We start from the raw sequence: 27,116 nt of genomic DNA on the forward strand, positions 1-27,116 counted from the left end.
TTTTCTCTAATGAATAAAGATTCTATTTGTTGAGGTTTATCCTTCTATTTCAAGGTGATGGCTTTGGGATACTTGTTATTTGTCTATTTTGATTTCCAGATGCTAGTGAATCCAGTTGTACCGTTGCTGGCAATGTGTCTTTGTCAGTTGTCAGTGGCAGACTAGCAGCTCTTAAGAGTGTGTGTGTGTGGGGCGGGGAGGGGGGGACTTTCCGACCCTGCCTCTCCATCTCTCCATCCTCACTCTCACTGGTCCAGCCTAAGGACAGTGGTTACTGCTGCCTGCTGCATAGCTCAAGTGGAAAAGTGCAAGTCTACCTGGTCTAGCTGCTTCAAATGTAGTTCCCAAATTAATCGTCATGATAGATATCTCAGTGACTCTTTTTCTGGTATTCATTTTATATACTCTGAGATTAGAAGTCCCTGAGCCTCTCCTATTTTCATAAAATTCTTTTGGACATTTTAATCATGGTTTTCTGAAATGTTTGTTTTTCCAAGGGTTATATCTTTCAACAATTCTTCAAAAGATTTCTGTTCTGTTGATGGCTCTCTTTGTTGTTTGCCCTCCTCTTATTGATTTTCTCTTTTTTTATAATGTACTATGCTATTTCATGGTATTTTTAAGTACATGGCTGGCTTTAAAATCAGTGTTTAAAAGATGAAAATTATCTTAAGTACTAGAGTATGGCAGAGGGGGGCAGAAGAGAAATAAGATATGGAACAATGTAATTATATTTCTCCTGCGTCAAAATTTTAAGAGAAGGCTAAGGCTGTCCATTATTAATTTTGCCTTTCCATTGAATTCTTACCTTATTTTTAGCTGTTTTAGCAAAGATCCTTATTTGATCTCATCTTCATTTCAACATTTAATATTAGTGCAGTCTGTAGAGGCAAAATATCTTGATTATAAGATTACTGGTGAAAAGCATTTTTTGAGGTGTTTTTATTTACTTTGACATGTCAGTATGATTATATCTTCTCTAAAAAATTACTGAATTCATAGTACTGCAAGTCTAATAAGGCATTCTCTGTATCAACAAGCTGTAACCAGTACAAAAGGCATCTGCCCAAGAGTGCTTGTGCCCCAAAGAACTAGACATTTCTTTTGTATTTAAGTTCAATAATATTTTTTTCATGACCAGTTTTAAAAAAAGCAGTAACCTCCTGGGATTTTATTTTTGTTTGCTTGCTGCTTAATCAACATTTTGTGAAAATCAAACAACACTACCTCTAATAGAATTTTAGCCTCTTTCCATCTTTTCAAAAATAATGATAGTGCCCTGTAGCATTAGGCAAGATTAGGCTAGAGGCAAGGAAGAATTTGTTTTAGGTGAATGGTTCCTGATCTCTGATAGCAATGGAATCTCGTCTAGATGTCTTTAAATATTGCATAATTGTTGTCTGATTGTTTGTAGGGAGGATTGGTGTTTTAGTTATGTTCAATTTAAGTAAAAAAGAACCCAGTTTACACTCTCGTAAGCCAAAAGTACAGAAGTAGAGTGGGTTCCAGATTCTCTTGCATTTGCCCTACTCCACTTTATGCCTTTATCATAAGCCTCGTGTACAGATTGCTGTAACAGTTCCTGACATCTCATCTAACCACATCATTTCCCAGAAGAAGAGGTCGTCTCTTCCGGTATCACTGTTCTAGAAGCCCCCAGAAGACTAGCCTAAATGCTTCATTAGCAACATTGGGTTTTGTGCTCACTTCTAAACCAATCACTAGCAGGGGGAATGGAATTACTATGATTAGCTCTGACAATGTAGAATCGCTGAGACGGGATCCTGGTCTCCTGACCTCTATGTCTTTGTGGAGGTGAGTGGCTCTGCGAATTTAATTAGGTAAGAGGAAAGGGGAAGAAGGGATGCCGGTCAGCAACCCAAAAGAACAGTGTCCACTATATCTTAGAAGTAGGGAAACAAACTGGATTTGAAATTTTTAATTAAAAAAAAAGTGTTTTTTAATCAGAAAAAGTTTAAAGGTTATAGTAGAGAAAGCATAATTTGTCTAATCTAATAAAATTTAACAGGCAATTAATAATGAATAAGAGCATTAGACACTTTTTTTTGGCCAATGGTGCATTTTAAATAGCATGGCTGATAAAATTAAATGATGATAATAAAATATTGGTGAGCATGATAGAGCATGAATGTAACGGGTATTATCATATAACTTATTTTTTCACTTTTTGTCCCCCAGATACATAAAGCAAATGTAATATAATTTTCATATTCGTAAGTTGAAACACTTTCACTGTTTATTTCCTATTATCATTTACTTTCTGAATATGCTGTGCGTACTTGAGTAACATGGTTGCATTTGGGATGTGTCCATTTAGGGAAAGTAGTTCATGAAATATGTTAAAATGAGTATATTTTTGATATGAAAAATGATACATAACTGGAGAGAGAAATAATCTTCTTTCTTCTAGTTTTCAAAGAATCAATAATTTCATTGGACACTTAAAGTGTAATTATACTTGATAAATATCTAGACATTTTATCAAATTTTATAGAATCAGAGATTCAGAGAAAGAGTAAGTCGCCTCAAAAATCTATTATATTTCTATAGTTCTGTGATTCTTACTTATTTTACTAAACAAAGGATGCTAATTATTCTGGAAAGCATGGAGTTTAGAAACAAGAACTTGATCCCAGCTAAATTTGGTAGTTATCTCTTAAGCCCAAATGTAAATACATGCATACTATGCTGTATACTTGAGTGTCTTCCCAACACTGCCAGGTGCTCAGTGTTATTCTCTGAGATTTAGAGGAGGTATGCTCCCCTGGGAAAATGCTGGCGGACATTGTTTCATTCAGAAAGGCTTTAGGGAGGTTATTATTTTTTCCTATAGTCTTAAACTCTGTTTTGATGAATATCAATTTTAATGGAATCCAGTGAAGCCTGGAGGAAGGCTGTGATCATGAGAAGAGTGTGGGGATATGCTATCAGCACTATAGCACAGCCTAGGGCCAGACTTTGGTAAAGATGTCAAGATAATAACATTGCAGTCGCCATGTCAAATCATCCTGAGAGGCATATTTGGCATTTTCATCACGAGTTTGAAAATAACTAGCATTAGCATAAAGTCATAGTTCTAGTGTAGGTAATTTACAGGACAAGCAGAGTGTTATAGTGAAGAGTGGTTTCAAAATACAGGCCTTTTAGCACCTGAGGCATTGCCCCTTAGGGTGATTGCTTTGGCAAATGAAAGCATGTAATTTTCTAGAACACTCTTGAAGTATATTGTCTTATAGAAATCCACAATGGATGGTGTCTCAAAGTGATGTTTATTTTGCCCTAGTTGTTTGTGATGAGCTTAGCTGCTTTGAATCTCACCCAAATATGAGGCATGGCAACAATTTTCAGATTTATTTGCTAGAAATTCCCATCATGGTAAAGAAATTGTGCCTAGCATAGTGCCTAGTAGTACAGATTTTTTGAAGTGAGCAAAAAATCTCCACTTAAGTCACCTTTAACATCAAAGAAGAGAAAAGAGGTCATCAAGAGCCAGAGGAAAATGAGACACACCATGAGGATGCTTCCTTTGGCGATGAAAATAACTTTAGTTTATACAGAATTTAAAATGAAGGGACTCAGAGTTCAGAGCTGCTAGAAATTTATGAGGATAGGCAAGCATATAAACGGATTAAAAAATAACAATAAAAAGATAAAATAGGGTACCGACCCAGTAGCCAAGTGGTTAAGTTTGTGTGCTCTGCTTTGGCACCCTAGGGTTTGCCAGTTCGGATTCTGGGCACAGACCTACACACCGCTCCTCAGGCCATGCTGTGGTGGCGTCCCACATAGAAGAACTAGAATGACCTACATCTAGGATATACAGCTATGTACTGGGGCTTTGGGGAGAAAAAAGAAAGGAAGAATATTGGTACCAGATGTTAGCTCAGGGCCAATCTTCCTCCCCAAAAAAGCATACTTATGGGGCTGGCCCAGTGGCATAGTGGGTAAATGTGTATGCTCCACTTCAGCCGCCCAGGATTCTTTGGTTTGGATCCTGGGCATGGACCTACGCACCGCTTATCAAGCCATGCTGTGGCACATGTCCCACATATAAATAGAGGAAGATGGGCACAGATGTTAGCTCAGAGTTAATCTTCCTCAAAAAAAAAGCGTACTTAAAAAAAAAGAATTCTCTATAAGTAAAGTAAAACAAATGGAAAATTTATAATATAATATTGAAAAATGTTATAATATTCTAAAAATCATTTTGAAATGTAAGTTATGGTGTACAAAAATTTAGTGTAAGAAAGAATCAAACGGCAAATTAGGCAGAAATGCTTAATGCTTAGTTCTTGAGTTGGGATATATTCTCATCTATTGTGAGTCAATGGGTCTGAGATTGGCAAAAAATCTACATTTTTAAGAAGCATCCGTGTTGATTCTGGAGGAGGCTGGATGCAGACCTGTTTTAAGGCTGAGAAATAACAGTCTATGTGTAGGAGTTAGGGAGAAAAAGATCAGAATTTTAACTGGAGGTTTTCAATTTTATTTACTCTTAGGAAAAGATGCATAAGAAGGAGAAATTGGCACAACACAAAATACCACTTCTAAAAGAGACTTTTGAAATAAGATTTTATCTATGTTAATGACTCAATGTTTATGCCTCACCCCCCAAATTCACATTCTGAAGTCCAAACCCCTAATGTGATGCCATTTGGAGATGGGGCCTTTGGAAGGTAATCAGAGTTAGATGAGGTCATGAGGGTGAGGCCCTCCTGATGGGATCAGTGCCCTTAGAACAAGAGACGCCAGAGAGCTTGCTCTCTCTCTCCGTGCTTGCACAAAGAAGAGGTTGTGTGAGCACAAAGTGACATGGCAACTGCCTACAAGCCAAGAGAAGAGGCCTCAGAAGGAAACCTACTTCACTGGTACCTTGATCTTGGACTTCCCAGCCCACAGAACTGTGAGAAATACATTTCTGTTGTTTTAGCCACCCACTCTGTGATATTTTGGCATGGCAGCCTGAGTTAAGACAATCTATAAAATTATTGGATACACATAACTTTGCCCAGAAATTTAAAAAAAAATAAATGACAGGGAAAAATAAGATTTTATTTTGCTCTTGTTTGACAAGCTGATAAGCCATAACAAACGTTAACAGGAAATACTTCCAAATTATGTTGAGACTACTTTCTTCTAGCTAGTAGTGCTATTTCTGGAGTTAGACTTACTTGGAGACATAAAGCAATTTGAATGTTTCTTTAAGAGATTGCACTATTATTTTTTCTTTTTGAGGATGGAGGTGTTGTAAGACCGTTTGGCATAGCCTAAGTGCTTCAAATATTTAAGTACAGGATGCCTATTGCCTGTTACAGCCATAAAAGACTAACAAGTATTTTTGGGAAAATGAGGTGAATATTTCACTTACTATAAATTTCATAATCCAGCAGTTCCTGAAGTCCTGGCTGACAACCCATGTTTATATATAGGAAAAGATCTTCTCTCTTTCTTTCTTTCTTTTTTTTGTGAGGAAGATTGTCCCTGAGCTAACATCTGTGCCAGTTTTCCTCTATTTTATGTGGGTCACCTCCACAGCATGGCTTGATGAGCGATGATAGGTCCACATCCGGGATCCAAAGCTGTGAACCCTGGGCTGCTGAAGTGGAGCACTCGAACTTAACCACTATGCCACCAGGCTGGCCCTTGTCTTTCTTTCTTGACTTTTATTTTCACAGCTCTACAACCTGAGTTTGTTAATATACAAACTTGACAAATATATTCATTCATTTACTTGCCCATGCATTTATTAAATAAATTCCTCACTCATTTTAACCTCTTTGTTAGACAATAGAGCTTCAAAGAATCTTAAGGTATTGTCTCCCAGAACATTCACTGGTAGCCTATGGTAGAGAAGGTATTATCTTTAAATGATTTGTAGATATTGATTTTTTCCAAAGGACTAGATTATAAATTGATTCTCAAGAAACTCACATGGTTTAGAAAGGTACTGTGTCATCAAGGACCAAAAGGAATAAAGACAGAATAAAAGGAAAACAGATCTTTGGATGCCCTAAACTTGTATAGGCAGGAAGCAGATTGAGAAAATTACTTAGCTACAAATAGAGGTGCTTTTGTGGAAAAGGAAAGGTGACTAAGAGGGCAGAATAAGCAGCCCAGGAGAGAGACTCAAGGCCATAGTGAACAACTCCCAGTGCGTAAACAACTAATCAAGGAACTGGCAACACAGCCAAGTGGATTTCTGAATTTCCATGGAACAACGACCAAATACATCAAGTTTCTCCCTGTTTTGAATGGACTGGTTACAGCAGTTATCCTATGCTTCTTACTCCATTGGATGTTGGATGTGTGAGGGGAGAAGTTGTCATTCTAGTTCACAGGTCTTCCAATTGACAGGAATGATTTGCAAGGTGTTGTACTGAGGAGCCTCACCTGCAGAACTTCTTTCATGCATAGATATGATATAGATGATGAGATCCTGGACTTCACAAAGGGAGGGACTCAGGGCCTCATGGGAGGGCATATGTATATTTTCTACATGGAAAGAATGTGAATTGTTGCAGCCAGAGGATAGACTGTGCAGATTGTGTTTTCCAAACACGGCCATAAAAATATCTCCCAACAACAGGCTCTTCCTACTTTGTGACCTTGCTGCTTTCTCTTCAAGAGATAGACTCTATAGTCCCTTTCTCTGGACCTAAAAGGACAATATGACTACCTCAATCAATAGAGTGTGGCAGGAATGACACTATTCCGAAGCTGTCATGTAAGAAGATACAGCTTCTTCCTGACTCAATCTCTTTTGGGGTGATATTTTGATAAAACTTTTTTTTTTAAAAGAATGACCTATGTGTAATCTTCATAATGACAAATTTCAATGGGGAGTTTTGGACTGAAGTAAATGCCAAGCAAAAGCACCACTAAAGGGGGTGCTGGCCTGGTGGCACAGTGGTTAAGTTCACACGTTTGGTGGCCCAGGGTTTGCCAGTTTGGATCCCAGGTGCGGACCTATGTACCGCTTGTCAAGCCATGCTGTGGCAGGCATCCCTCATATAAAGTAGAGGAAGATGGGTACAGATGTTAGCTCAGGGCCAGTCCTCCTCAGCAAAAAAGAGAAAGATTGGCAGCAGATGTCAGCTCAGGGCTAATCTTCCTCAAAATAAATAAATAAATATAAAAATATAAAAGCGCTGCTAAAGGAAATTCATCAGTGTTTGCTTATCTTAAAGATGGAGAAGAACACTTGCTATATCAGGATACATAGCAATAAGGTCAGCAACATCGTCCAAGGTGGGACAGACGGAGAAGCAGCTTCCTTGTTCTAGTATCTCAGTGGACACATGGATACAGATGACGGCAACTAAGTGGCTGAGGGTCCTATCGGACCTTCTGGAAAAATAATCGTAATTCTTTAGTCAAGTTAAACACCTTTGCACATAGGTTTTCTGAGTGACAAGGACTATGTCCGGGCCAGGGCTACTTTATCCATCTCAGAGTCACACAAATGCTGAACTATGATTAGAAGTTAGATCACAGTCTACTCAGATATGAACAAAATTCTCATCGATCTCAACCTTCCTAGGACAAAATAATGTTATCTACGGTCATTGCTGACCTGAGCATTGTGGAACGAAAGCAGGGGTCAAATATTCAGCTATTTCTGAGAATCAGGCTAATGAGCCCTTAAATCATTTATACAGCTTACCCTGAATGCTAAGGATAGGAAACTTGGGGGAAAAAAGGTGGTAATTATTTTACATTTCCAAAAATATTTATGTGGAAGACAAAATGGCATATTTTTGTCTTTGGCTTCAATTCAATTTTAAAAGCATTCATTAAGTGCCATTATGTTCAGAGCACTGTGTGTGCTGCTCTAGGAAATACAAAGATCTGATTTCAGACTATCATCTCATGGAGTATACAGACTCAAATACCTTGAACCACGATACCAATCAGACTGGCGTGCGTACTCTAATAATGGGAGTGAAGAAAGCAAGTTAAGAGATAGAGGAACATTCTGTAATTGAAGTGACTCTCCTAAGTGTGGAAGTGATAAATAATTTTGGAGAAGGTAATCTGCTATGTTCTTGAAATCTTTATACCTTAAGCACATCATTATTCATTTCAGCATTGTTAAAGAACAAGGATTTGTGTGTACATAAATTTTCCAGACAACTGTTGCTTATCTTCTCAAGCACCAATTCCATTTTCAAGTATGATTTTTAAAATTTTTTATAAAAGTAATTGAGAATAGTATAAAAAATAAAAAAACTGTTAGAAATCTCACTGTTGGAACTTTCAGCTTTAGCTTTGACAGAGAGCAAGAGAAAGAGAGAGAGAGAGGAAGAGAGAGAGCAACCAAGATCTGTTTACCTGCATCGGAATTTACTGGAGCCATAAACTGGCTCGAACATTTAAATTATAATTTTGGTGACTTTCTAGTGGCTGAGTGTGGACTAGTATACGAGTGAGACTCTCTTAGGAGCTGAAGTCTTTGAGAGTCTGCGTCCTTTCATGAACTTTCCTTCTGGGAGCCTTACCAGGTTCTTTCTGTGAGGATCTGAGAAAAAGCCCATCACAGCTCTGGCAGGAGAAAGATATGAGGAACCAGAGTCTTCTTTATAACAAATGCCTGTTCTCCAGGTAAAAAGACTTTGCCAAAATTCAGTTCTGACACCTTATCCCAGCTAGGGAAAGGAAATCCCTCTTCATTCCAGCCCCTTCTAGTTTTTCTATCTCATCTAAGGGGAAAAAATATTGTAAAGTACTTTCTTACTTTTTCTGATTGACGTCAATAACTGAGATAGGTGTTTGAAATAACCCATGCATTAATTGGGCCACAACAGAAACTAGAATTTGTTTATGATTCTGTTTTTCGTTTGATTTCTTTCCTTTAGTTTCTTGTTTATTTGGGTAACTGGATGCTTTATAAGTCAGTTATACACCCTCACTTCCCACATATCTTCCAGAATTTATTTTTCCTCTTGCTGTGATACTTTCTCTTAGAATACTTTAAAAAAATTCCTTGGATGGTAAACCTTTGAGACCTTGCATGACTGAAAAATTATTTTCCTTCAACCCTTGCAAAGATAATGCCACTGTTTTCTTATATCAGAGTTGCTTTGAGCATGCCAATATCTAATTCATATTCTTCTTTGGTGTTAGGCTCTTCCTTTCAATATACTTTAAGATTTTTAGAATTTATTCTGTTGTTGATGCTCTTAAATTTCATTATTACCTACACATCATTTACCTATTCTATATATTTTTATTTTCTCTTTTCTACCCTTTTTGTTTTTCAGTAAGCCCTTTAAATCTTAAGGCTTTTGAAATTTTTAATTCTGGGAAAAACTTTGCCATTATTCTTCCAAATATTTCTTCCTTTTGTTTTCTCTTTCTGTTTTAGATGGCTAGTTGTGGCTACTGATATATATTTCTAGCTTTCACAGCTCTTAAATCTTGCTTTTATACTTTTCTTTTTGGTGAATTCTGAGATGGATCTTTGAATAAATCTGCTGGTTCAGTATTTTGTTCACTGCTTGGTTATTTATCTGTTTTCAATTTGTTACATAACTCATGCATTGAGTGATTTTTAAAAATTTATTTATTTATTTATTTTGTGAGGAAGAGTGGCCCTGAGATAAATCTGTTGCCAGTTTTCCTCTTCTTGCTTGAGGAAGATTGTCGCTGAGCTAACATCTATGCCAATATTCCCCCATTTTGTATGTGAGAAGCCGCCACAGCATGGCTTGACAAGTGGTGTGTAGGTCCATGCCCAGGATCCAAACCCACAAATCCTAGGCCGCCAAAGTGGAGTATGTGAACACAGTCACTATGCCAACAGGTCAGCCCATGTGTGATTAATTTTAATCACAATGTTTTCATTCTCAGAATGGTTGCTGCACTTAGCGATTTGCATTGAATAGTATGCAATAGGAACCTCATTACAGTAGCTTAACCAAAGGGCACTTCATTTTATGACATAGAATAATTCCAGATTATTACATCTGGAAATAGGAAATAATATATCTGGAAATATTATACCTGGGAATTATTATATCTGGAAATATGTGGTCCAGGATTTGTATGGTGGATTTATGATGCCGGTGGTGACTGAGGTTCCTTCTATTTCTTCTGCTCAGTTCTTACTATCACGTGACTTTTATGATCATGTGTAATGTCACTTAGTATCAGCTCTAGCGTTGTATCTCTACCTTAGGAAAGAAGAAGAGGGGAGCGTAGGAGGCAAAACGTATCTTTTCAAAGAGATTTTTCAGATGTCCCATCTAATAATTCTTGCTTTTATATCATTAGTCACTACTTTTTCACATATAGCTTAAAGGGATGCTGGAAAATATAGCTTGTTGGTTTAGCATGGGGCCACAATGGAAAACAAATAGACCCAGGTTGTTAAGTTAGAAGTAAAAATGGATAATAATTGTCAAATAACAGTATCTTTACTGATGTCTATTAAAATATGGGCCTGGGACTCAATAGATTTTCTGATCTAAGTATTCATTTTTTCAGCTCAAAGAATTTTCTTTTGTTATGTCTTTGTATTTTCCTCTGCCTTCCTGCTATTAAATAATGATTGAATTTGCTGAATCTATCCTGTTTTATTCATCTTCCTCAGAATTTTTTCTGTCCCTTTACATTACATTCTTTGAGAATGCCATAATTCAATGACATAGACTAATTCAGTCTTCAACGTGTTCATTTAGGTTTTCTATCAATTAACATTAATAACTTTTGTTAATTTTCAAGATCTCTTTTCTTCTGTGATTATTCTTTTTTCATATGAGTGTGATCTTGTTTTATAAATACAATATTTTGTAAAATATTTCTGAGAGTACTAGTTTCATTATTTTAAGTTATTTTATGATTTATATATTAACTGTTTTCATCAGAGTTTATTTTTCTGCTAGTAAGTCAGCGCTGTTCATCTTGTTTATGCTAATGATATTCTAATACTTGGTGATTCTTGGTTACTGCTTATATTTATATTGTGTTTTTAAATAAGGAACTAAATTTATTAGTTTTGAAAAATAAATTGCAATCATCAGGACATTGGCCATCACTATTCCCCTGGACTACATGGGGTCTTGTGGTCAGAGATAGTTGGAGATTCTTCCAAAGCTTACGTTCTGTGTGCCAGCTTCCATCTCCTTGGGAAGATCCCTAGCTTACTACCTCACTTTTTTTTCTGTCCCCCATGGCTCATCTCGTCTGTCCTATGTAGAAGATCTGTCTGATTTAGAAAGTTTTTCTTCTGCCTTTAGCCTGAGAGCAAAGAATTTTAGCTGAAAGTCCAACTATTCTTTAGTCTTTTAATTAACCACCCTACAAAAGCTTTGTGGGGCCCATTCTGTTTCCAGAACGTGTTATCTATGATCATGGGCTTTTCTCCTGTTCTTCAGTGGTGGTCTCCTCTTTCACAGGTATGGGGCTGCTGTGTTTTTATACAAACTTATTCTTTATCTTGCAGATATTTCTCAATGTTTCTGCTCCACTGATGCTGCTGAAAACTGTCCCAGTTACCCAATGTTGTTGGGGATATATTTTTCTTCTGGATATGTCTTTTTTAATCTTTAAGTTGCTATTTTTTTGGTGAGGAAGATTGGCCCTGAGCTAACATCAGTTGCCAATCTTCCTCTTTTTTATTTTCTCCTCAAGCCCCAACACATAATTGTATATCCTAGTTGTAAGTCTTTCTAGTTCTTCTCTGTGGCATGCCACCACAGCATGGCTTCATGAGCTGTGGATAGGTCCATGCCCAGGATCCAAACTGGTAAACTCTGGGCCACGGAAGCAGAGGGTGTGAACTTAACCACTATGCCACTGGGCCGGCCCCTAAGTGGGTCTTTAGAAAGGCAGAAAGGTAAATATGTGTGGCTGGTCAATCATCTGGAGGCAGAAGTAAAAGTGTCTTTGCAGGGCTTTTCAGCAAGAATCTAATTCTTATCCAAAAGGTAAAAGAAAAAAATAAGAAGTAGTTCTGTAACAAAAATGGTCAGAAGGAGTAAATGACAAGGCCTTTAAAGGGAATTCCTTAGAGTTTTCAGGTAATAGCAAAGAGAATCACTTGGCAGGGGAGAAGTTTATGTTGTACTATAAGAGGAGGTTAAAAGATGGTGGTAGTGCTGTATGATGAGACAAAGAAAGACTCGTCATGAAAGTGGCATTTAATATCCTCCTTGAGGGTTGGTTAACAACCCCTCCTGGCTTGCCTGGCATTCTCTCCATTTTAGCACTAAAATTCCCACATTCCAGGAAACCCTCAGTCTCATACGCACTTGAGAGGTTGGCAACCCTAGCAGCGAATGCATTTTCGAGAACCAATTAACACGGGAAGGAAAGCTAAGGTCACTGTGTGCATGAAGAGTAAGAACTGTGCTAGGAATGCAGTTTGGGATAAGAAAAAGGGAGTTGTTAAGTGTTGGGCTCTTACTTTGGAATTTATTTTATAGGCTAAAAATATTAGCATAGTAAATGTTAGCATTTGATATTATATTACTTATGGTCACAATTTCTTTAAGAATGCCATCAAAATATATAGCATGATGAAGTCCCTTGTGGGATAAACTGACTCTTGGTGACGTCCTAGGTAAGAGTGATCTTTGAATTGTAGTTGTGATTTTTATCCTGGGATGATCATGTCCTAAGAAAAAAAAGGCTCTATCTGGTTTAGGCTGCTATAACAAAAATATCATAGATTGAATGACTTAAACAAAATACATTTATTTCTCACAGTTCTGGAGGCTAGGAAGTCCAAGATCAAGGCACTGGCAGATATGGCATCTGATGAGGACCCTCTTTTTAATTTGCAAACAGCCATCTTCTCACTGTATCTTCACATGGTAGGGAGAGAGAGAGAGAAAGAGAAGGAGAGAGGAAACAAGCTCTCCTAACTATAAGGGCACTAATCCCATTCATGAGGGCCCCACCCTCATGAGCTCATCTAAACCTAATTACCTCCCAAAGGCATCCCCTCCTAATACTATCACATTGGCATAAGGATTGCAACATAAGAATTTGAGGGCCATACCAACATTCAGTCCATTACAGGGTCTTAATAACTTAATGTGAAAATGATGCTGACTGGAAAGCTAATTATTAATTGAGAGTGGGCTATCAAATTACTCAGTTCTTGAAGTTATAGTTCCTAACAGGCTCATCCTTCTTAGGGAGTAGGTTCCCTTAGTAAACTAAATAACATGTTCTAAAGATGCTCTCCTTCTAAACTTGCTGGTTATACCTTTTCCTAGTTATCCAGTATTTCTATTTTGTTTTAAAGGCAAGACTGTTCATTTTCCACGAGTATCCTAAAAATCACTGTTTTGAAGCATGGGCTAAATTTGAAAAGTTAGAATGTTCATTCAATCCAGATGACCCCAAACTGATCCATTTAAGTCACCTCTTGAGTTGAAACAACAAATAACTTGATAAATTTAAACTACGATATGATTGAGTAGACATTCAAAATAGGAAATAGTCCCTCTAGATTTGTGGTAAAGACAGACTAAAATATGAACAAGTTAATATTGTCTTGAGTTTTCAATATGTTTACTGTACATAATGCTTATAACAAACTATGGAGTATGCATTCTAAGTTGTCCCGCTATAACGTCTAACTATAAAATAAGGCAATATGTTTTTATCAATTTCAGCTGAAAAGGGAACTAAAGTAAAAGGCACTGTAGGAAGACAAACCTGGTGGATTTGAGCCTAAGTCTCTTTCTTTTCAAGTAGTGACATAGGACTGCCTATGAGAAATGTACTTTTCAATAAAAATTAAAGGTCAAAAATTAAACATAGTTGGGTTTGACCACGTACAAAGAAAATGAATTTCAAATATTTGGTTTAACATATTTTTCACTTCAGTTTTGTTATTAAATGACTCCAACCAAGGTAGTTTACATGGTTTTCTTTCCAACATGTGATTTGGAGATATGGATTCATAATTCTGTTACATTTCTTTCTGTTTCTAAATACACAATATATTTCCTTTTGTTGAATATAATTTATGTTCTTCTATTAGTTGGGATAAGATGACATAAGGACAAGTAAAATCAAGATATGTCAAGAGTAGAGTGGAGTCAGGGCTGTGATGAAATTATAGTCACAGCTGCCAGCATGCTCGAGATCATGATTTGGAATGAGTGGCCTTTTGTGTGTAAAGATAATACAGACTTACCATGAGTTAAAAGGATGAAATTAAGGACAAAATCCTGTTCTTCACATTCAAGACTTTAAGTACAAATAGGAAGACTGAGTGAAAAGAAATTCAGTGTATGTAGATCAGGGTCATTTTTTCATTTAACAATAATTATTGAGAATGTCCTCATGGGTAGACAGTGTGGAGGTTTTGGGGAGGCAGCGGTTTTCATATAGGGCTTGCCATTTTTTCTTGTGATACTCTGCGTTTCTCAGTAATTGTGACACTCCTATTTCTCCCCCAAAATTCTTTGACCAGTTTGTTTTTATGACTTTTCTCCCTGATTCTTATTCTACTTAAATATGGATTTTGTCCCCCAGCTTCTTTTTTGAGTTTCCTTCTTTCCTTTTATATTCTCTCCTCTGGTATCACATCCACTCCCATATTTAAATCATCAGCCCTCATTAGTCTCAGATCCATGTCCTAGTTTCTATCGTCAACACCCAGAACAAGGTTTCTAAATCCATGTCAGATCAACCAGTGACATTTTTCAAGCAATATAGAGTTTGGAGTCACAAATTTTATCCAAGTTGAACAATATTCTAGCTTCGTTCTTTGCTTTATTTCCTGGAATATGTTTTCTCCATTTGTAAAATGGAATCAGTTACTATCCCTAAGTGGTTTTCTTCGAGGAGTGCACATATATGAGTATAAAATGATTACTCCTTTTTAAATGTAAAGCTATTGCTCTGTACCACGTGAAGATAACCTCCATGAAGATTTTCTTAATTGCCTCCACTAGAGATGAGAAACATTCTTTGGAAACACATTATATTCTGTCTAGTATTTCAGTAGTTTTTACACTTGTTTTTAGCTCCACCCAAACCCATCCCTTGACTAAAGTTCTAGGAAGACAAGGATTCATTAACGTATCTCTTTAGTGCTTGAAACAAGTCTAACAAGTCAGAGGCACTCACAAGTAGTTGTTGAATTAAACAGACAACTGGCTTTCATATTTGAGAAAGAAAAATACCCCAGATTATATCAAATACATCATTTGTTAACGAAATGAGATACATTAAGTTTCTTCAGAGAAATCTATGTTCTGATGATGGATGAGAATTAAATTTGTGCTTGGCTTGAAGTCCTGCGGGCAGGCTGTACCTGCTTTGGCTGTCAGTGCTCAAATTTGTAACGCCAGCGTAGATGTTGCTTCTCGTTGTCAGGCATTAGAGTAAGCAAACCTACTGTTTCTATCAATCATACACGGCGCACATTGTGTGCGTCTGCCGCTTCTTGAAGCTCTATTAAAAGAATATAACACCTGATGGGAACTGTCAAAGATTTAATCTATCTGTATCTACCTTTTTGTGCATCCCAGTGGAATCATAGACTGATGAGAGATATTGGCATGCTGACAACACATAAGAGGGAGAAAACCTGTAGATAGCACTCTTGAATTGTATTTTATTTCTGTTTTGAAAGATCTGAGTTCCACATTTTGAATTTCCACATTCTAGCTGGATACCCCGTATGCAAATTTGTGTTACCAAAAGGAGTATGTAGAAATTTTAATATTCAGGATGCTAGCAGTGAGGTGTTATTTTTAAAACAGTTTCACTTTGTTTAATGATACTGTATGTGCCTCCTGGTTCTGTTGTGAAATAGTTTAACTCTCTTTTTAATAGAAAAGAATGATGACAAAAGCATATAAAGCAGTACCCCTTTATCTGTGGGGGATGCAGTCCAAGACTGCCAGTGGGGTCTTGAAACCATGAGTAGAAGCGAACCCTCTATATACTATGTTTTTTCCTATCCATACATACTTATGATAAAGTTTAATTTATAAATTAGGCATAGTAAGAGATTAACAACAATAACTATAATAAAATGGAACAATTATAACAATATACTGTCATAAAAGTTACTGTATATTGTAGCAAGCTCAGCATAGAATGTTTTTCTTTCCTTATTAAGCTGAGAACTTGTACGTTTTCACTTAAAGGAAGCACTTTACGGCTTCTCTTTGGCATATTCAAATTGCCAGCATCACTGCTCCTGTGCTTTGGGGCCATTATTAAGTAAAATAAGGGTTGCTTGGACACGAGCACTGGGGTACTGAGACAGTCCATCTGACAACTGAGAGGGCTGCTAAGTGACTAACAGGTGGGTGGTGTCTGCAGCGAGGAGACGCTAGACAAAGGGATGATTCACGTCCCGGGTGGGACCACGGGAGATTTCATCATGCTACTTAGAACAGTGTGCATTTTAAAACTTATGAATTGTTTATATTTCTGTAATTTACCATTTAATATTTTCAGATCATGCTTGATCATGGGGAGCTGAAACCGCAGAAAGAGAAACTATGGATAAGGAAAGACCACTGTGCACACAGTCTCTACCAGCTCTTCAATGGGAAGCCCACTATGTTAAATCTTAATTATTTATGGTTTAAGAAATATTACATGTGAAAATTTAAAAAGCAAAACTGGAAAATGAAAATAAAATGAGTCCACTCAAATTTAGAAAACAAGCACTTTGGTTCGTCTGAAGGGACAATCCCATTCCTGTCATGTCACTCTAGGTTCTTCACGTGTATATTTAAACAAGAGACTGACCAATAGAGAGAACAAAATGTTGAACTATCAGTTTAAGAAAGATGCCGCTATTCTTAAAGTGACCATTTATATTATTGTTACATTGTAAAAATTGGCAACTTGTCATTAAATTTTATTTCAGTGAAATCATTGAGTACTTAGAAACACTGCTTTCTCTAGAGTTAACACAATGTAGGAGAAATTAGAACACTACGGGAAAATATATCCTTAAGTCCATTCCATTCAAAGGTCCTAGGTGAGATTTCGGTAAATGTTGGATCATCAATTCACAGTGAAATATTCTAATAACTCTCGAAGTGTCAACATTGTTAATTCAAAACAGATAAGAATGCTTTAGATTTTTGGAAATGTCAATAGTAGAATGGACATTTTGTTTTAAAAATATAAGTTACTTATAAGCATATTTTTTCATGTGGAATTAAGTTGTACTTTCTTGTGAATGTGAGGCTTAGGGGGACCGGAATTATATGACTGATTGAGCATTATGATTTGGAAAATTTTATAGATGGTATTAATTAATTATACTGACCATTAAAGAACCTTAGTATTTCTTCTGTACAGTGTCTTATTTTCAATTATATCTTTGAAATCATAATTTTTTTTGCCAAAAAGATTAGTCCTAAGAATCAGAGAACATTCAGATTGGTAAACACTTAGGACACTGTGATAGTTAACTTTATGTGTCGACTTGAGTGGATCAAGGGATGCCGAGATATCTGGTTAAACATTATTTCTGGGTGTATTTCTGAGGGTATTCCAATTGGTAGGCTGAGCAAAGTGTATTGCCCTCTCCAATGTGGGTGGGCATAATTCAATCTGTTGAGGGCCCGAATAGAAAAAAGAGGTGAAAGAATGGAAGATTTGCCCTCTCTCTGCCTGTTTACACTGGGACCTTAATCTTCTCCTGCTCTCAGCTCTCCCAGCTCTCAGGCCTTCAGACTCAGACTAGAATTTACACCATCCTTTATAAGGCTTTTAAACACCACCATTGGCCTTCCTGGGTCTCCGGCTTGCAGACTTCAGATTGTGGGACTTCTCAGCCTCTGTAACATGTGATCCAATACCTTATAATGAATCTCTTTCTATCTCTATATATCCTATTGATTCTGTTTCTCTGGAAACTTCTAACTAATATGGGCATATTTATATAATTGAATACTATGTAACTACCCAGAATCATCATGCTTTTAAAAAAAATTTATTTTCATAGATAAAGACCCAGAAAACATTAATTAGTGTCTGCTGTCTTTCCTTCAGAGGGGATTATTTCTCACCTGCTTTGTAGACACTGCTTGTGAGCCCACATTCAGCAGGGCCTGTTCTCCTCTGTGGGGGTGTCACACACTACACGTTGTAGAATCTTCTATGCTATGTTCAGCTCCTGCTTCTGCTCTAGGACACAGAGCATTGACTGTTTGAGGACACAGTTTATTTTAACTTCTTAACATTGGATTTATTCTCCATGTTGGTAGAAAATATTTGATTCCACAACCATCAACTGTGTAGACTTAAGATCTAAATTCCCTGCCACTTCCTTGAGCAAGACAGCCAGCTCTTGGAGCCCATCTTTTTTTTTTTTTTTTTTTTTTTGAGGAAGATTAGCCCTGAGCTAACTACTACCAATCCTCCTCTTTTTGCTGAGGAAGACTGGCCCTGAGCTAACATCCGTGTGCCCATCTTCCTCAACTTTATACGTGGGATGCCTACCATAGCACAGCTTTTGCCAAGTGGTGCCATGTCTGCACCTGGGATCTCAACCGGCGAACCCCGGGCCGCCAAAGTGGAATGTGCGAACTTAACCGCTGCACCACTGGGCCGGCCCCTTGGAGTCCATCTTTAAAGAAGAGGCCTGACTTTCCAGGGACCTTCACTGCTGGCATGAGGGGATTTCCATTTTCCTCTCTTTGTTGTTATAGAACTTGTATTAATATTTTTATTTCTGTTTTAACTATTTTTTCTAGGATTCATCCTCTTTTAGAAAGAGGAAGGAGGGTCCTTGTTACTTTAGAATTAGAAGCATCAAAGTGAATTTCAAGCATAAAGTGTACACCCTACTTGAAATCAGACCATTCTAAACATTTTCTCCAATAAGAGTAAATAATTCTCTGTCTGCTTTCAGGTTATCAGGGAATAACAGATAACCTCATTTTATTCATATAGCTTACCTCTATAATTATGCAAAACCTGAAAATTAAGCATTATTATTCAAATTTCACAAGTAAGAAAACTGCAGTTCAGAAAAGTTAAGAGACTTACCCACAGTGACTCAGCTAGTGACTGATCAATGAACTTGGGAATCTGAAACCATCTGATTTCAGTCTAAAAAAATCAGTCTAACCACTGAGCTCTCTATGATAAAGCTACTGGTGTCAATAAGTCTATTCTGTATCCGATATACAACGTAAGGGACTCCAATAACATTGTTCATTTATGATGCTATAAACTCCAAAATAAATTCTGAATATTTTCCTACAGCGAGGTGGTTAAGAGAATTAACACTTCAGCCGTATATCTGGGGTTCAAAACTTAGCTCTGTGTGACCATGAACAAGTTACCTAACTTCTCTGAGCCTGAGTAGCTTATCCTCAAGATGAAGATCAAGTAGTATTTCCCTCATTAGTTTTGGTGACATAAATTAGCAAATATCTATAAAGTACTTAGAATAATTTGTTGTCAGTGCCATCAAGTCAATTCCAACTCCTAGTGACCCTGTGTACAGCAGAACTGAAAGTGCCTGATCTTTTTGTGGCATCCTCTCACCTCCTGGTGCTATATCAGACAATGTTCCACTGCTATGCATAGGGTTTATGGCCAATTTTTCCAGAAGTGGGTGGCCAGGTCCTTCTTCCTAGTCTGTCTCAGTTTGGAAGCTCTGCTGGAACCATGGGTGACTCTGCTGGTATCTGAAATACCAGTGGCATAGCTTTCAGCCTCATAGCAACACACAGCTGCCACATATGACAACCAACAGATGGGTAGCATGGTTCTCTGACAGGGAAACGAACCTGAGCCGCAGTGGTAAGAGCACCGAATCCTATCAACTAGACCACGAAGGCTGGTCACTTAGAATAGTGTATGATATTCAGTAAAGAGCTTAATATATGTTAGCTATTATTATTCAAATGATCCATATGGAAATATCTTGCATCAGTTGGTCTATAATTGACAAAATATTTAGTATGCATCAAATATGGCAACAAAATTCTCAACTTTGTGAAATGCAATATGTTTATCTTTTTCTAAGTGGATCTGTTAATTAAAGTCCTTTCTCATTAGCAGCTGTGCTTTTTTTTATAGCAAAACATTTTTTATACCTTCAATTTGTGAAAAACTAAGAAGCATATGACAATTTTAATGAGGCTCCTGTCTACTTAAATGAAATAAAAATTCTTCCATAATTTTTCTAAAATTAAAGTGCCTTTTAGAATTTTAGTGCCTTTACTCTTTTCCAACCCATTACAGACGTCAGCACTGAATGTCTTACTGTGAAGTTTAATTTATATGTTGGAATACCTTGAACACACAAATATACCTAATAACAACACTATATGTAATATACTCTGAAATTGAAAATCATGGAAGTTAGTAATAATTTATGTATTTCTGTCAAGAGCCCATAAAGACTCGCTTATATTGTTCTTAATAAGTAGTCTCTGATAACATTTCAGTGACCTGTCTCCTTAACATTTCTTTTTAATTTAATTAAACATTCTTCTCCTTGGGGATGCTGTTAATTAATCCTAATAAGATGAAAATAGTATTTCTGTTTTTCCTTTTTCACAGCCAATATTATCTGAAGATTCCGTATTGAAAACTTTCCCATCAGCTTCACCTACAGATATTGGGTACCCCGCCATTCAAAGCGCTATGCTACCTATGGTAAAGTGAGAGTGGAAGGTGAGAGGAGAAATCAACAGTTGAGAGTGAGGGGTCAGGAGAGGATGCTGGAGTCAAACATTTGGAAAAGATCTAGAATAAACCTACGGGGGATTAATTGAGGGGTCAATAAGATATGGATGCAAGGATATCTTAAAATTTAAGACCAGACTGTCAATATCACTTAATAGTTCATTCAGCAGGACTCAGCCACCTAAGGGTGACTGGGTGGAGGGGCTAAGAGTGTCTCCATAATGTTTTTAATGTGCTGATCATGGGAACCAGGCTGAGCAGGGAGGAAATGAATTAAAAAGGAAACAGAGAGTTAGGAGCATAGGGAAGATTTTCAGCCTATAGCTCTCCAGGAGATCAGGGGAAAGAGGATTTATCAGACTGAGTGAAAAATAAGGGAAGTGATGTCCAGGAGGTTATAGACAAGCAGGAGGAGTTTAGAACTAGAGAATTTTAGACATCAAAAAATTTTCAGAGAAAAAGAGAGATTCCACATGTACCTTGATAGTCAGTAAGTGAGGTAGAGATGAAATATTATCCTCAGGCAATGATTGCCTGGCTTCATTCATTCATCCATCGGTATAACTAGACATTGAAGTTTTATTGAGTCTAGAAGTGGACTCAGGTTTTGGGGGCCTGAAGTGCATATAATTTTGTGGCCCTTAAGAATATAAAATTTCAGGGGCTGGCCCCGTGGCCGAGTGGTTAAGTTCGCGCGCTCCGCTGCAGGCGGCCCAGTGTTTCGTTGGTTTGAATCCTGGGCGCGGACATGGCACTGCTCATCAGACCACGCTGAGGCAGCGTCCCACATGCCACAACTAGAAGGACCCACAACGAAATATACAACTATGTACCGGGGGGCTTTGGGGAGAAAAAGGAGAAAAATAAAATCTTTAAAAAAAAAAAAAAAAAAGAATATAAAATTTCAAATATATAGTTACAAGCTTATAGTTAGGTAAGAGCCTTGGAAGGGACCCACACAATTCAGAGGACCTGAAGCTTAATCTGAATTAATTTTTCAGTAGATCCCCCTCTTAGTGAGTGCCAGGTGCTGGGGCAGACACAGTAGACGCGGAGAGATCCCAACACAGTGAGACTGAGTATCTTACAAACACCAGGGCTGAAACCCACATAACATCGACTTCGATAAATCCAATATCCACCATCTAATTCTGAGAAAGAGAAACGATTTTGTTTTCGATGGTAATAATGTACTTAGTGTCCTGAGGCTCTGGGGATCTGTGAGCTGCCTGCGGGCATCTTCAGCATGCTACTTGCTGTTACATTTTTCATAAGTGAAAGGATAGTGATGTTTTAGAGCTCAGGCAGTCTTCAATTATCATTGCAATAGAGCAGTTGAAATCTCCTGATAGTCCAATATCTTCATTGTATGCAATATTGTCCTCCTATTATCCTCTCCAGAATAATTAACTAAGTTATTCCTTCCATATTTTCTTTTCCTATCCACCCCCGAAATGAAATGAATCAGAAATAATGAGGAGAAAATATCTTTACAAACCACAAATAGAATAGCATTAAATAAACAAACAAAATACTTGTGGCATTATCACTGTAACCTCTGTACCTTTGCTGTTGAAAGAAAGCATTGTCTTACATGTAATCTTACTTTATACAGAAATCTCTCTATATCATGTAATATTTTATTAATATAAGAACAACAATACCATTGATAATAGTGGAATAATATTTTGCAGTTACAGAACACTTCTCTTTAAGATAAGTGGGCTAACAATAGCCCTGATTTCACTGCTTACTAAAACAGCTAAAATAATAGGTTTCTGATTTGCATAAACTGCAGATTAATGGTGTTTACTGAGTGGTGGAACTTGTACTTACATTCAGAATGCCAATGACAGGAGACGTATGAAAGTCGGAGGCCCCCGTCCTCCTGGAAACCAGTCACATGTTTATTTTTGGCAAAATGATAAAAGCATATGAGTGTAGCAATTCAGTCAAGCTTAATGCAGAAATAACTAATTGAAAATCCTGGAGGTTCATGTAAGAATAAAACGAGTACTTTGTTTATTTAATTAAAGCAAAAGTAACTTTTTAATGACCCATTTAAAATCAAAGACATTTGACAAACTGAGCAGAAAGTTTATAGCCCTATTGGAAATTATAGCTTGCTTTGAATATGTAAATAAAAGTTACAAATAGTGATAATGCCACTATAAGCTCCCATGGAAGAAAAATTGGTCTTTTTTTCTTCCTTTTTTCCTCCCTTCCTTCCTTCCATCTACCTATCTATCTAATCATTCTCTGTCTCTATAATAAAAGACAGCATTCCTCCTTTACTGTGGACAATCGTGGGGAAGGAAGGCTCCCTGTCAGTGGATACATCACAAGGGGGAGATGAATATAGTGTATTCCAGCCACAACAGCCTGCACTTCTTTCCAAGGCTGCTTTTTCCCCCTAGACCAATCCCCTGGTCCTTCAGACATAACGAATGAGCTTAGGGACTCGCAAGAGCTTCAGCATCATCTGTATTTTATCCTAAAGGAAGAACTGAACCCTTTGACAGAGATCAGTATGCACAGAAATGAATACTCCTGTAATGAAGCACTGAAGGTGACTTATGTCAGGAATTGATACAAACATAGTCTTTTAAGGCTGGAAAGATTGCTCCCTAGGTATTTATTTGTTCTATCTTGGATTTTGCTGTGGTGAGCCAGGTCTTAGAGTTTTTGAAAGAAGATTTAAATGAAGAGCTCCTTGAAAGATTTATCTGCTTAATGTTTTATCCTAGGTAGTTTTTACCCTTGTGAACAGATAAAGAATGATTAAACGTATGTTAACATATATGTGAGGCTAGATTTTGTGATTTGCGTTCTAGGCTTGAAAGTATACATATAAGTACTCATTCTTATACAAAGATGCCATTAATTTTGAAAAATTCAAACAAATTTCAAATTTGTTAGCAAATTTTAGGGGGAAAAATGTCACAGAATGTGGTCTTAGCATCCTCACCTTCACATCTCTTTTGTGAACATTCCACCCTTTACTCTTGGCAAATGTAATTTACTCCTCTGGCTATTTTCTTCTATTCCCATGAAGTTCAATGACTCAACTCATGTTTGGACTGACTCTAATGGTCCAGACTGCCTTATTTTCTACTATAGCATTTTATACCCTTTTATCACTATGAAAAAGGGCAGTTCATCTTTAGACAGTGAAGAGAAAGCTTTCAACATATCATCTTACTCTGACTTACCCAACATAGACTGACAGTGAGGATTTTTATGCATCTACGTATAGGTTCATTCATATTCTGTTTTGATCTGTTTGTTTGATTGCATATATGTTCAATGTAAAAAACAAAAACAAAAACAAAAAACCAGTCCAGGCCAATACAGAAAGATTTAAGGAAGAAAGTAAAGGTTCCTTGAAATCCTGTTAATTAAATATACCAGCATGAACACATTATTCAGCACTCTTTCATACATTTCTCTATGACTATATGCACAATTTTCTATTAACGGGATTACATTTATAAGGTGATTTTCTTGTGGACTCTTCTGCTCTGGCTGTCCTTTGCCATCCTTTCCCTCCTCCTTGTATTCACCACCACTCACACCTCATATTACCTGATGTGTAGCTTTCTCACTTTCTTCCAAGTTAATTCAATCATACATACAATCATACTTATATGGATTTTTTCTCATGTTGTATATTTAATTTTGTTTATAAAATTTGGATCATATTCTACACCTTTGTCTGCATCTCGGCTTTTCCCACTTAACAATAAATACAGGAAATTATGTCATCGGAGGGAAAGCGAGCTCATTTTTTAATTGTATCCATTTTCAATGGCTCTATAGTTTATTTATTCATTTTCCTATTAATGAGCATTGAGTTTTTTTCTACTCTTTGCCCTTAAGAGCTATACTGCAATAAACATTCTATACATGCATCTTTATGAATTTACTTGTTTATTTAATGGAGTAGGTAATCCAACAATGAAACTGCTGAGGCAGAATAAACTTCCAATTTCAATATAAATTTCCCTAAAAATGTGAATTGTGAATTCTCTATCTGTGAATTGTCTATGCCCTTTCTTTCTTCAATTAAATTTTTTTGTTTTTATCATTTTAGGTTCTTATATTTGTAAAAGATCTTTGTATATTGTAGACTTTAATCCTCTTCCTTATTTCTGTATTTTTCTCCAATTAGTTGGCTCTGTTGGATCTCAAGAGAGAGGAGACATAATATTGATTCTGTCTGCAAGGTGGAACTCAGATTTAACGCAGAAAAATCCTTGTTTAAGAATCAAATCTCCTTGATTCCTGTAAAAATCATGGCCATCAAAGAATAATGTACCTGCTTTCATGGTCCCTCCTGATAAGCTGCCTTTTCTTTTCTCCCACTTGTCAATTTCCCTGTTGTTGGTTACGTACACAATGATTCCTTTGGTTCCCTTGAGGAAACTGAATACTAGAGATTCCTTCTTTAAAACATTAAGATCTGAAATAAGAACTATAGGTCTTCCTCTTTGCAGGAATAATTCTTTAAAAGAAAATGCTGAAAGAGACCACTTGGACTAAAGAATATTTTCATTTATTCAGGCACTGTGGTAATCAGAGTTTCTGTTGGTTCAAGAGAAGTTAAGGGTACAGGACTTTTAGAACTCAGAGAACTGAAGAAAGATTTACCTTACAAATAATTAAAGTTGAAATAAACTTCAAGTAAGATAAAAACTTGACTTACTCCTAAGTGTTCAATTTTCTGCTATTTAACATAGAAACAGAATGACGTATTGTGTTATTAAGTAAAAAAATAAAAAACTTTAGCTGATTTAAAATCATACAATACATGTATTATATTAGTAATGTAATTATTAATAATTTAAAGCATGAAAGGTATAGCAATTAATGATGGTTTGTAAAAATTACTTATTTTTAATCACTTCATCTTCTTTTTTGAGGAAGATTGGCCCTGAGCTAACATCTGTGCCCATCTTCCTCTACTTTATATGTGGGACGCCTGCCACAGTGTGGCTTGATATGTGGTGCATTGGTCCACACCTGGGATCTGAACCGGCGCACCCTGGGCCAGCAAGGCGGAGCATGTGAACAACTGCTACACCACCAGGCCAGACTTCATCTTTTTTTTTCTACCTATCTATCTCTGCATCTATCTATTGTCTATCGCCTATCTATCTTTCTTCATATCCAGAATGAACTCTCTGAGGTTCCGCACGAAAAAAAAATCTCAGCTTTCTTTTCCAAATGTATGTTAAAACAAAGCAAAACAAAAACGGAGCTTTTGGTTGTAGAGACAGCTGTCTTAGTTCACTGTTTACCTTCAGGAGAAATTAAAAATAATTTTGAATTAAATATTAGCACTGCTGAGATTTTTCTAAGTCTGAAAACCACACAGGGATTTAGATGGCACTGTGTTTAGCTTCAATACTTCTGCCCTTTTCTAGATGCAAGGAGGAATCGAAGGTTATTGAAAAACATGGAGACTTACAAAAGCCAAGTAATAGTGAGTTTGATGAGTCCTTGGAGATTATCCCGCTCGATCATCTCTTCCTGCAGATGAGGAAATGGGGCTCAGGTAGGTTAGACTGCTTGGCTGATAATTAGTAGAGCCATATGAAATGAGGGAAGAGAAATAGTCTATGACTTTAAATACAAAGTTCTGACAATACTTATTTATAGCTATTTTACTTTCCATTTATTTCACTTACATTAATATTCAAAATTTATTGAGAGGTCATTTAACAGGCATTCATCATGTGAGGGATCAGAATTGCCCACCCCAAAACGCATCTCTCTCGCTTGATTATTTTTAAGGACAAAAGACTGTGAAAGAAACTTTGACCATTCACCTAACTGAGTAAAAGAATTTAAGGTAGAGGGCCTATCCCAGGACAGGCCATCATCATAGATGACTCTAGGCATGGTAGACTCAGAGGATCCTTGTTAAGTCCATTTTTATCAAAGTTCTCTGTCTTTCTCGTGTCACATTGTCTGTAGGTGGCCCAGCAAATGTTCATTTATCAAACATTTGCTTTTCCATCTCCATGTGAATTGCCTTCCTCCTCTTTGAAGTCTCAAACCACTACCCCCAACATTCTCCTTTATCCTTGGCTGAAAATAGTATTTAAGGTGGTAGCTTCCTTAATTGTGGTGAGTTACTGAGATTTCCTGGGTTTCTCCCACGTATATGTGTTATTAAACTTTGTTTGATTTTCTCTTATTATTCTGTCTCGTGTCAATTTAGTTCCGAGACCAGCCGGAAGGACCTAGAGGGTAGAGAAATAGTTCTTCCTCTCCTACAACCACGTAACTTTTCAATACAGGAACATCATCTCAGAGGATGTGGATTCATTCTTCTAAAAAGTATTTAGCATTTGTTTTCTGATATTCAACTCTATATTGCCTGAGTGTGAATGCCAGATCTGCTACTTATTAAATGGGTGAGCGCAAGCAAATTATTCCATTTCTTGGAC

At 36.9% G+C, this 27,116-nt stretch overlaps 1 long non-coding RNA gene across 2 annotated transcripts in view; it reads left to right on the forward strand.

Moving 5' to 3' along the window:
- The window catches only part of LOC139045188 (uncharacterized), a 208,723-nt gene that overhangs the window by 18,049 nt on the left and 163,558 nt on the right, over window positions 1-27,116 (forward strand). The gene's annotated exons all lie outside the window — the stretch shown is intronic.

The sequence above is a fragment of the Equus asinus genome, chromosome 4 (assembly GCF_041296235.1).
Source record: "Equus asinus isolate D_3611 breed Donkey chromosome 4, EquAss-T2T_v2, whole genome shotgun sequence".
NCBI lineage: Eukaryota > Metazoa > Chordata > Mammalia > Perissodactyla > Equidae > Equus > Equus asinus.